The sequence below is a fragment of the Mercenaria mercenaria genome, chromosome 8 (genome assembly GCF_021730395.1).
Source record: "Mercenaria mercenaria strain notata chromosome 8, MADL_Memer_1, whole genome shotgun sequence".
Taxonomy (NCBI): domain Eukaryota; kingdom Metazoa; phylum Mollusca; class Bivalvia; order Venerida; family Veneridae; genus Mercenaria; species Mercenaria mercenaria.
This window is the reverse complement of record NC_069368.1, coordinates 28417830-28430245: the sequence shown is the minus strand read 5'-3', so window position 1 is coordinate 28430245 and position 12416 is coordinate 28417830. Positions and strand designations below refer to the sequence as shown.

Below are 12416 nucleotides of genomic sequence, written 5' to 3'. Positions count from 1 at the left end.
TACTTTCTAAGCTTCTGACTATTATGCCCCTTTTACTGGCAAAGCTCTGATTCAGAAAAGTCGAGCATGATGTCTTATGTACAGCTCTTTTTCTAACTTTAAACTTTCATAACATATTAAATTTGTTGAAACAAAGTCTCAATTAAGGTCTGAAATCGAGATTAACGTGCATTAACATTAGTCTACTAAATGACTGGAAAATTTGAAAATCGAAAACAATTCATAATGTAAATTCCTTACCCCACCAACTTTCGTATGCAAATGCTAATCATTTGGACAGGAAAAACAGAAAACAGATAAGTGACATGCATCAATGAGTTTGTTTGTTTGTTTGTTTGTTTGTTTTGGGTTTAACGCCGTTTTTCAACAGTATTTCAGTCATATAACGGCGGGCAGTTAACCTAACCAGTGTTCCTGGATTCTGTACCAGTACAAACCTGTTCTCCGCAAGTAACTGCCAACTCTCCCACATGAATCAGAGGTGGAGGACTAATGATTTCAGACACAATGTCGTGCATCAATAAGTATTTACCCTTACCAAAATAATGTAGACTGATGTTATCAAATAAATTAGTATGTTTTTCTTCATCCAGTTTTCACTTAAATCGATTTTTGTAGCATGTAATTTGGTAAACATTTGAAGAAAATGGCGTAACTGTATAAAGGGGAAATAACTTTAATGCAACTAAATATAAGTGTTATGATTTATTATAGACGATGTGTGCGTAGTATGTATTTATTTTGATTAAAATCCAGTTGAGAACAATCTGGGACTGGAATTATAAGCATTTATACACTTTTACGTGCGTAAAAAGTAGCGCACCAAAAACTTTTGGCTTGATTTTTTTCAATGGGGCGAGCGCAAGCAAAAAACAAAAAAAAATATTTTTTGTGTTTCTGAAAATATACGAGCGGCAAATCCGATGAACAACTTTTTAATTTGGTGATGCCTTATGTAAAAATATGACCAAATTTTGCAAATAAATTAACATATATTAAAGTTAAAAAAATCATTTCTTGGTAATTTTTAGTCACTGAAGTAGTCAATTGGTACCAAATGAAAGGTAAGACACTGTGCTTTTGATAGTTTATCTATTTATGGTCTTATCTAGCAGATACCAGGCTTGAGTTCAATCATAATTGGAGGGTGTAAGAAATCGAATCCAGAACACGAAAATTCATTGTGTCATCATTTCTTGGTAAGTTTTAGTCACTGAAGTAGTCAATTGGTACCAAATGAAAGGTAAGACACTGTGCTTTTGATAGTTTATCTATTTATGGTCTTATCTAGCAGATACCAGGCTTGAGTTCAATCATAATTGGAGGGTGTAAGAAATCGAATCCAGAAGACGAAAATTCATTGTGTCATCATAGCTTGGTCTCGGTCAATTTTAGATATATAAGAACCCAAAGAGTATCAAAATGTTCCTAAATCATTGTCTTAACCATTCTAGTTATTTTATATTAATTACCTAATTAACATATTTATGAATATTAATGAGACTGTAAAAGTATGACCAAATTTCAATAAAAATGGGCGTCTATGAAAGTTATACAAACCATTTCTTGGTAAGTTTTGAGAAATATAGAGACCTATACCTCATTCTAGATTGAAGTGAATTATCGGAATGTCCCATATATCTCTTTTCGAGCAGGCAACTGGAAAAAATTATAACTAGGATTAACAGTACAGTATTTAGTTCATTGACGGGAAATATTAAGAAAAACTGCCCTGGAAAGAAGACCATGACCCACTCCCTACAAACTTCGATGTGACAAAGAAAATGACAGAATCCCTTGTAAGACGGCTCCACCGAGAATCAAATATCTGTCAGAAATATTCAGAGATTATACAAGATCAAGACTGACGAGATTTTATTGACAAAGTGGACGAGATTGAACAACTACCCGATCGAATGCACTATATTCCACACCATGCAGTGAAGAAGGATTCAGCCACGACGCTAACGTATAGTATATGACTGTAGTTGCCGAGAAACATCACAGAATTCCTGTTTAAACGACTGCTTATACTCTACCCCACCCACACTTTTCACATATCATGATTCTATTCCGACTTGGCAAGTATGCAGTGTCCATGGATATAGAAAAGACTTTTCTCTATGTATGACTGAATAAAGGAGATAGAGATATGACAAGATTTCTGTGGCTGAGTGACCCAGGTAACACTGACAGTCCATTCACGACATACAGGTTCAAATCCGGACTCTTTGAAGCCACGTGTTCACCTTTCATCTTAAATGCCACATTTCTCAAGCATCTAGAAAACAACACTTCTAGTTGGGTCAGGAGATTTCTAAAACGGGACTTTCCGCTTAAGCCGGTGCTAGGGGGCGTGAGAGGTGTTGCACATTTCATTACCTCTCATGAACAGACTTAATCAAACCGAGTCTGCTATTATTCTTCTTGGTTACATACTTTGCTTCCAAAGGATCTTTTTAAAGACTTTATTGTATGTGGACACTATAATATCAAGTTTTTCAACAGAAGAAGTTTTGAAGTTTTCCAAGAAACAAGAAATTTAATGCTTAATGGGGGATTCAACCTGAGATCCTGGGCTTCAGATTGAGGAAGCCATCCTGCTGGCTTACGGAAGGTCGGTGGTTCTACCCAGGTGCCCGCTCGTGATGCAATAATGCACGGAGGGGCACCTGGGGTCTTCCTCCACCATCAAAGCTGGAAAGTCGCCATATGACCTAAATTGTGTCGGTGCGACGTTAACCCCCTCTCCCCACCCAAAAAAAAATGGGCATCAGATAGTCAACAATTAATATCAGCCGCCCTAGAAGAACGTGTCCTTGACAACGGCGATATTACAAATGTTCTAGGCATGCTTTGGTTCACCGTCACGGACGAGATATCTTAACCAAATAAGGAACTTCCTGTAACACCGGATATGACAAAATGCACTATTCTACAATACACATCGAGAATATACGATCCACTTGGTTTACTAAATGCAGTCTTCTTCGAGATCTGTGGAAAGAGAAATATGCATGTGATACAATTCTACCAGAGCCAATTCAGAAGAAATGGTTTCAACTTGCAAGCGATATAAACAATGTAACGGAAGTGAATTTTTCACGCCGTATCTACGAATCATATGAAGCAGGCAACAACACTCTACATGTATTTGCTGACTCGAGCATTCAAGCCTAAGCGAAGTCACGTGTCGCGCCCTTAATGAAACTTACCTTACTGAAGTTAGAGCTGATGGCATCTGTAACAGGAGCTCGTTTAGCCAAAAGTAGGTACTGGAAGCCATAGATGTACAAAACGTCACATTTTGATCGGACAGTCAAATTGTATTACACTTCAAGACCTACATCAAGATTCGTTCAGAACCGAGTAAATGAAATGAGCGAGCAAGCACACAACCAGAAATGGAATTATTGTCCTACACGAGAGAACCTGGCAGATCGATCTGTTAACACGAGGCGTAACGGCAACACAATTCAAAATAAGTCAATGGCCTCAATGGAAGCTTTCCAAAACTATCACTATGGCAACCATTAACGACGAAACAGCTCAGTAGACGTCAGATTAATCAACCATGTTAGAAGGTTTACACAAGATTATAGATATCGCCAGATATAGCAGCTACATGAAATTGTTTCGAGTCACGGCGTACATACTGAGATTTATCCACAACTGCCGTGTTAGTATGGACAGCGGACGACACGATCCAATATCCGTCATAGAGCTACAAACTGCAGCATCCAGATGGCTACAGAACGTTCAGGGGTAAATGATTTAGAGAAAGAATATATATGTCTTTTTACTTGAGCCTCTACTCCAGCTTTACACCTTCAAGTTGTTCAGAATTTAACAGAAAAATCATTTCTGCAGGCATTTCGAAGATTTTGTAGCAGAAATGCACTACCACGTGCAATGGTTTCGGAAAATGCAGCGAGTTTCTAGTCTGCATAAAGATATTTACGCCAGATGTTTGAATCCGAGAGTATACGAGAAACTCTCAGTCAGGAAGGCTCACATCCCGACGAGAGCTCCCTGGCACGGCGTGTGGTGGGAGAGCTTAATATGAATTACCAAAACTACTCTAAAGAAAGTTCTAGGCCGCAGATGTATTATATATATATTAGAGGAACTCAAGACAACAACCACCGAGGTAGAAGCAGTACTCAACGATCGACCAATTATCTATGTGTCATCCGATGTCTCGGATCCAGTATCTTTGACTCCATCACACCTGTTATATGGTCAGCAAGTGACGTACTTCCCATCCCAAAATGTTCCAGTTGAAACGTTATCAGATCCAACGGTTGGCAGTCGTTCCAGCATTACCAAAAGAGCCAGGGTACAGAATCAATTAATTGATCATTTCCGGAAACGTTGGCGACATGAATACCTGACGACCTAATGTGAATACCACCGAGAAACGGGAAACAACCAACAGAAGATCTCACCTGGTGACGTTGTTCAAATCCATGAAGATACACTACGTGCGCGGTGGACATTAAGTGTTATTCAGGAACTCGTTTACGGGAAAGATGGACTTGTACGTGCCGCGAAAGTTAAATCAAACAAAGGAATTTTAGTGAGACCGATTGTTAAACTTTAACCTTTCGAAGACTGTTTATCAATGTTTTATGAAGAACGCGCTATGTTTTCCGTGAAAAAGACTTGCAAACTTTGTGTGACTTTATAATTGCTATCAGAGACTGATGATAGTGATTCAGCTGTGAAAATTGCATATTTGATTGTATAAATTTATCTAACGATTTATTGTCATTTTTAAAAAGTACTGCATCGGCTAATACGTTATTCAATGCATTCAAGATTTCCTATTTTAATACTGGACACTTGAGTAGTTAATCAATTTGCGGCCCCAAGTATGTTGGGATTAACGCTGTTATATGTATGACGTCATTTACCGCCATTGTATGTAAGACGTCGTTGACGTCACTTAATATGTATATGTTTTTGGATTTTGACGGTTACAGATAATAGATTTGTAAAGGACACAACGCGTTAATTGTTATATATCCCTACACACCAGCGTTGTTTTGCAACTGACCTTGCCAAGGCGTTGCCGCACTATGTTCCTTTAGTTTTACGTTTTGAGCATGCTGTCAATATGCGTTACTTTGTTCATGTATTTATCATGATCTAACTATACATGCATTGGTGCAGTGTTGCAGTTCAAGGAGGCTGAACGTTGCATTACCATAAATCAGAGTATATCACATATCGGATCAGTTGCAGAGAAGAAATTATGATAATGAAATGATTGCTTTGCTCCAGTTATGACAACCTTACAACAACCTCTGATGCCCTTCATTCTGCAATTAGCTGAAAGTAATTGCGAAAAGCCCATGTTCAACTCAGAACGTTTTGAATGCAGGGGCAATAAATAATAGTGTGTGTAGATAGCTTTGTTATCGTGGGCTGAAGATGAATTAAGTAAATACACTGAGTCTCTTAGTGTTGATGCAAATTGAATGAATATAAATAGCCTGAGTAATTTGAGTAACTCTGGAGACCATCATGAATTTAACACTAACATTAAGTTAAAAAATTCTGTTAAACTTGATTTTTGATTTAACCATATTTTTGATATTGCTCATATCTACATGCAAGTAGATACAGAAAATTACAAAAATATAAAAGCAAATGGGTTGGCCAACAAATTCTAACAACATTACATTAAGCCCTTCCCATCAGTGAAAATTACAGAAAAATACTATAATGGCGACACAGAAATTATTCACATGTACAAGAGGTGTTCAATTTATTACGAAAAGTTTTAAAAACAGCTTAATTATTTACTCGCATATCTAGGATTAATGGCAATAGTAAATCATTCTGCATCTTCTAGGCCAGCTTTCTAAAGTCCGGTTTATGCACGACTGCTTTGTTTGTTCCATTCGTCTTTAAGAGTCTTTTTAAGACCAATCATGGTATAGATCTTACGTTTTTGTAGCCTACGTTTCAGTATGCCCCAAATACTAAAGTCCAATGGAGCTGCATCTGGGCTTTATGGCATCCATTCTGCAGGAGTTATATAATTTACTTTGTGTTTGTTCAGAAAATCAATGGTCATTTTAGCAGTGTGACTAGAAGCCGAGTCTTGATAGAACACCATATCATTCTCTCTTCCAGGAAAAAGGCGCGGAACATCTTTTTTTCAGAAATGGCTTTAGAACCTTGCCTATGTAATACTTTGCATTGACTTTCACCCCTTGATTGATAAAAATCAAAGATGTCTTGCTGTAGAAACTAACACCGGCCCAAATTATAAACCCAGGTGCAAATGCATCTCGTTTTACGAACTTCAGTTTGTTTAGGTCTGTCTCATTAGAACGAACGTAGCAAAATATCAAAGCCCTAGCCCCTGTGGACTTGGACAAGAATATTTTCAAAGCTTTTCTCTAAGTAAATCTATATAAAACATGGGCGGGGTCATACATGGCACTAGGGAAATAATTTGAATAATCTTAGTAGAGGACCACTAGATTATGCTATATATCAAATATCAAAGCCCTAGGACCTGTGGTTGTAGACAGGAAGACTTTTTATGTATACACTGTATGTATAGGGAAAAGTGACCACGCCCTGTGTCAGCAATGTTTTTGACGAATCGGAATAATTTGAACAAAGTTGTTAGAGGATCAAAGAAGGACCATTTGTGTGAATATTATATTAAAATCAGACGAGTGTTTTGAGGAGATGTCGATTAAATAACTTTCAGCCCTGGCAGCGCCTGTGTGTAACCAAGCGGAACTATTCAAACAACTTCTGAAAAGGACCACACAAGAATCATCCAGGCCAAGTTTCATCAACACCCACCAAATGGTTTCAAAGGAGATGTTGTTTAGAAGAAGTGTAGACGGACGACGGGGGACGGACAGACGGACGCAAGACGGTGGGCGGTCACAATAGCTTTCCCCGAGTACTTTGTGCTCAGGTGAGCTAACAAGGGACCTTCCGGGCGTAGCCTATATTGATCCGAAGGTCATAATTTGAACAAAATTGATAGCTGACCACTAGATATAATACTAAACACGAAATGGTTAAGGTCTTGGCCTAATTGCTTTTTAAAGATTTTTCCTATCAATGTAAAACAATGGATTCTCTGGGCATGGCATTAATTGATCCCTGGGTCATGATTTGAACGATCATGGTTAAGACTACTATAGCATGCCACATACTTAATATCTAAGCTCAAGGCCTTATGTTTTAAGACAAAAAAATAATGATTTTTCCTTAACAAGTCTTTTTAAATAATATTCAACCCGCAACGGGGCCATTAATAACTCCAGGGGGATTAATATACGATGCTATATACCAAATATCAATGCCCGAGGCCATCTGGTTTTGTACAAGAAGATTTGCAAAGTTTCTATATTATATAAGTCTGTATAAACCATGTGTCCCCAGGGGGACTGAGTCATATTTGAATCTAGGGGAATTATTTGGACAATCTTGGCAGACCATTTCTTGCAGGAATCAGACTGCAGCTAGGATTTCGGGCATAAAGAAGTAAAGGGCTACTCCTTTCCTTCCCGTGGAAAACGGCCAAGACGAACGTTTGCATCTGAGCTGCCAGGGTGTCCGCCAAGAACAAGTAAAATATGAGCAGAAAGTGCGGAACACTCTGCTTGATGTCAGAAATAAGGTTCTGGTACGTAAAGTTGGCATGCAGGGAACCAACAAATTAGTTGATCGTTGGGAATAGGAACTTTGTATAGTCATTTAAGCTTGGACCATACAGGACACCTTACTTTCAATACTGTCTTGCTACCTCCACCTCCAAGCCCTCGACCAATTAGACGCAGAGCACCACCGCAACGATATGATAAGTGTGTAACTCCCGTACAAGTAGAGACCAAACGGAAATGCGAGGTTTTCGGTCTTTGATACCTTTGTACATGTTTTACGGTTTAGATGAACATAATTGTATTTGATAGTTCTGAAGTTATTTCTTTGCATGATTTTTTTTTGGGGGGCGTGGAGTGTTGGTAGAGAATTAACATTACAAGTATGTATTTTCATGTTTTCTGCAATATGACAAATGATAGTTATTTTTTTCTGGTTTACAGGACAAGGTACCCGGAAAGGACTTTCTACTAGCTTTATATCTTTAGCCACTAAGAGTGTATCTTGAAGTTTCGAGATGAATATATATCGCAGCAGTTGTTAAATGTAAGGGAGAATCTTACAGGATATCGCGATAGAAGCGATTGTATTATCTTCCCTTACAAGGAGTTATTGGTTTGTCATTTTCTGTTTCCAGATAACAATAATCGTATGCTTAAGTATTTCGTAGAGTGAGAATGAAATTTCTTCCTTTCTAGTCCCCCCACCCCCACAACCACCACACACACACACACATACACACACACCACTGGGTGGAAGGGGCGTAGAGATTTGGTCTTGTCCGTCCAAATAATGTGTTTCTTTTTTGTATGTGATGCTCATAACTCAAGCATTATATGGCCTAAATAATGAACTCTTTATATAAAATGTGTGTTGGATCTAAATCCACTTAAGACTGCAAACAATTGAATTATTGTCCCTTATTTGTGACAAATGTACCAGTGGGGGCACACCATGTGTCCTACAGATACATTCTAGTTTTTTCATGTACATATAGGTTCTAGATTAAATTTCTGAAAAATTGAAATTGCATTTTGCAGAACTCATTGTATGGAAATGTCAGGAGCCATTTCCATAAAGGAGGGGAATATTTAATCCTTGCAAAATTTTACGGTGTTCGCTGATTGTGTTTTATTTATATTAAATGTACTTATCGTGTCTATGTCCCTATCCAGTTTTCATTACCTAACTAAAATAATATACTGTTCTAATAAAAAAAACTCTTTTGAATTATATATGATTTCACTGCTTCCATGGCAACCGTTCATTTTTGGAAAGGACAAACATAAAGATGATATATGGTGATAAAACAATAAAAATGGAATCAAAATGGAGCTAAGATATTGGCATTAAAATCAAAAGCAGCATTTTTATGTTAATTAACTAATTTATATATTCATGAATATTAATGTGAATGTTACAAAATGACTAAATTTTATAAGAAAATGTTATTTTCTAAGTTTAAAATCAATTTAAATGTACCACAGCCAACGTCTCAGGAAACAAGATACCACTAAAATATAATGAAATGATATTACTAATTGTTACCAATAAAATAGCAATTATGTGAGCTATATTGTTTGGAAATATAGATTAAACACCTATCTGAAGAAGGATTCGGTATGTAACATACTTTACACATATTACGTTACCATGTTTTATTATATCAATTATTTATTAAATATAGCTCAGACAGTTTTGATCTGGTCTTAATGTTTCTCAGTGTTTTCTAGAATTGTATTTCAGTGTTTTCTAGAATAGTATTTTGTTAATCTGAAGATGATTTTTTTTCTACATTAGGTATTTTGGCTAATTTGCATGAAATAAATCTATGCTAAAACATGCATCTCTGGAAACAAGATAAAACTGAACAACATGGTAAAATAAACTGTGCTCAACAAATTTTTAATTATTAGAACTTTATCATATGAAAATATAGTGTAATTACTTACTTGCAAGAGGAATCTATTTGTAACATGCTTTAAACATTTTACGTTACCATTCCAGTAATCTTGTTATATTGTATTGTTATTTTCTCAGAAAATATTAGAGGAATATTTAGTTATCAAGTTATTAAATAATCTTACAAAATAATATAGTTCCATACTTCTCAAGCAATGCTTTCAAGCTTCTTCTCAAGCAATGCTTTCAAGCAATGAGATGTTTTTCCGTGACGGCGTATTAAAATACGTTACCACCGTATTTTGCTGTAACTAGAAATATGTAGGAAAAAAATCAAATCATTGATATCAATATTATGATATCATTGATTTGTTAAAACTTTAAAGTATTAATTCTGTCATTCTTTCTTTACTTTTTGTCAACAAAGAAATCATTTATTACACATTCAATGTTCCTTTCTCATTTTGCATGAATGCATCTATCAGTTCAATTATACTAATATCAGTTTTTTAATTATGTTATTCTTTTATTTGCTGGTTTCATTATTGTTGTCAATTATTGCATTTTACATTGATTATGTATTTTAGCTACGCAGGTGTTTACGTGAGACATAAAGCATTTTGTTTTTGTATTTCAGAAAAACATGCATTATATTGAATTATTTATGGGCATATTGATAAGATATACGACATTGAACACAACCTAAACATCAAAATTAAATATTCAGGTACTTTAAGTAATCTTTTTAAGGAGGTAGGTTACCTTGTTACCAGGGTCAATTCAAATTAGTTGAACCGCAGCAATGTTTTTTTCATTTTCATATTGTATGATATTTTAACTGTTACAATCTCAATTTCGTTTATGTCTGTCTCTTCAAGTTCAATTTCTATCCAGAACTTGACCCTCCAAGGGTATTTTATATTGAAAGAAGAAGGAAAATACGGATATTTAAGACTTTTCAGTGTATTTTAGTTTCATTGATATCCGTAGAAGTCTACATAACTGATAATATTAATAGTATGCCCGTTAACTTTCTAATATAAGCTTCTCTCATTTTTAAACCATTATGTATAAAAACGGTGTTTTCGACGGCTTCAGTGCCATTCTGTTAAGGAGCAGCCTGGAATATTTTGGTTTTATCATTAGCAAAATACCAAGCACTTTGCATGGTACCCTATTTTTCTTATAGTTTAAAGTAACCATGGCAACAGATGTTTTAGATAGCTTATATCTTTTTTTTTTCGTAATTTCTTATAAAAAGTATTGAAAGAATATCTTTCTTGTTAATGTAGTTTAAAACATATTATTTCTAACGTAAGTTGTATTTTCGTGTTATTTGCATTTATTCAAACAAATTACACAGATTAAAATATTTACAACAGTACCCTTTGTCTGGCATTTTGCATGGAAAAATCGTTCAACATGCTGCTATTATTCGCATGGATATTGTTGAAATTAAATTAAATAGACCAGTATAAACGCTTTTGAATTTTACATTTAGATATATAGGTCACGGGCTTCGTTTCCATGAAAACATCAATTCAATTCAAGAAACCGCAATTGTCTACTGAAATTTGAACAATTATTTTAGAGCTTAGTTTTAGTATATAAGTAACAAATTATCAACGGAAACTGAAAAATAAGTATTACAAATCAAACTGCCGTGTTTTATTTTATTTGAAAATGGCCGTAACAAGTAAACTTTCACCCAACTATATTCAAAAAAACATTGATTACCATCATCCATTTTCTTACATTTCGCATAACATTTCAATATAAGTACATAAAAGAAGCAAAATATTGATTATTATTATGAGCAAAAGACCCTTAAAAAGATTTCAGCAAATAACGGCTGTTTGAAAATAGTTCAAATAAAGAAAATGCACAGAATAACGTCCTTTCAAAATAAAATTTATTAATTTTGTGCGGTAACTGACACGTAACGTCATGACGTCATTTTAAGGCAACATTGTTTTGAAGCTTTTCTGTGGCAATTTATTCATATCATTATTTCTGTATCATTTAACCATAAAGCATCAGATCGGAGACAGATTCATGATTTGTTTTCAGAAGAATGGATAAACAAACACATTTAGTTTGTCGTAAACGTCGTCGTAAATCATCACGGTAGCTCCCGGTTGGACATGCGCACATACACATATTAAGGTAACCTACCGCCTTAATGCTATTCAAAACTTCTAGAAAGATACTGAGTGTCTTCTAAACGACACTTCAAGGTTGCTGAAAACATTTAGCAGTAGACTTTTAGAAGATCCTTTAGAAGCAAAGAACGCAACCAAGCAAATATTAGTAAATAGCGAACTAAGTTGGATCAAGTCTGTTTATGAGGGGTAATGAAGTGGGAAACACACATGACGCCCCTTAGCAGTGCCTTTAGAGATATTCTATATTAGTAAACAGGATCCAAAAAGGACCAGAAAATCTAACAACACTCGTCTGAAACCGAGTACGAGGAGACATTTTACAACCATTACATGGCACTTAAAGAATTTTTAGTGGTGGCAAATATTTTTAAGGTGATCCTTTGGAAGCATAACAACACAACCAAGCAAACTAATAGCTGACTTGATTTGATCGTGTCTGTTCATTAGATGTAGTGAAATGTGAAACTACCCTCACGCCCCTAAGCCTACCTTAAACAGTGTTCTGTTATATTGAATTTGAACGTATTGAACAGCAGTGTTGCAAGAATCACTATTTGCACGCCTTGGTTAAGATGTGAAGTACGATATTTTCACTTTGATGTTACGTAATATAGCGTATTAGCACTCTTGTTGGTTAGCTATGATGAATAATCTGTGGCTATATAACATTATTATTTATAAAATGGAACACAGCTGAATAAAGAAGAT

At 35.6% G+C, this 12416-nt stretch overlaps 1 protein-coding gene across 3 annotated transcripts in view; it reads right to left on the bottom strand.

The window, feature by feature from the left end:
- Nucleotides 1–12416, bottom strand: part of LOC128558991 (uncharacterized) — a 58420-nt gene that overhangs the window by 32276 nt on the left and 13728 nt on the right. The gene's annotated exons all lie outside the window — the stretch shown is intronic.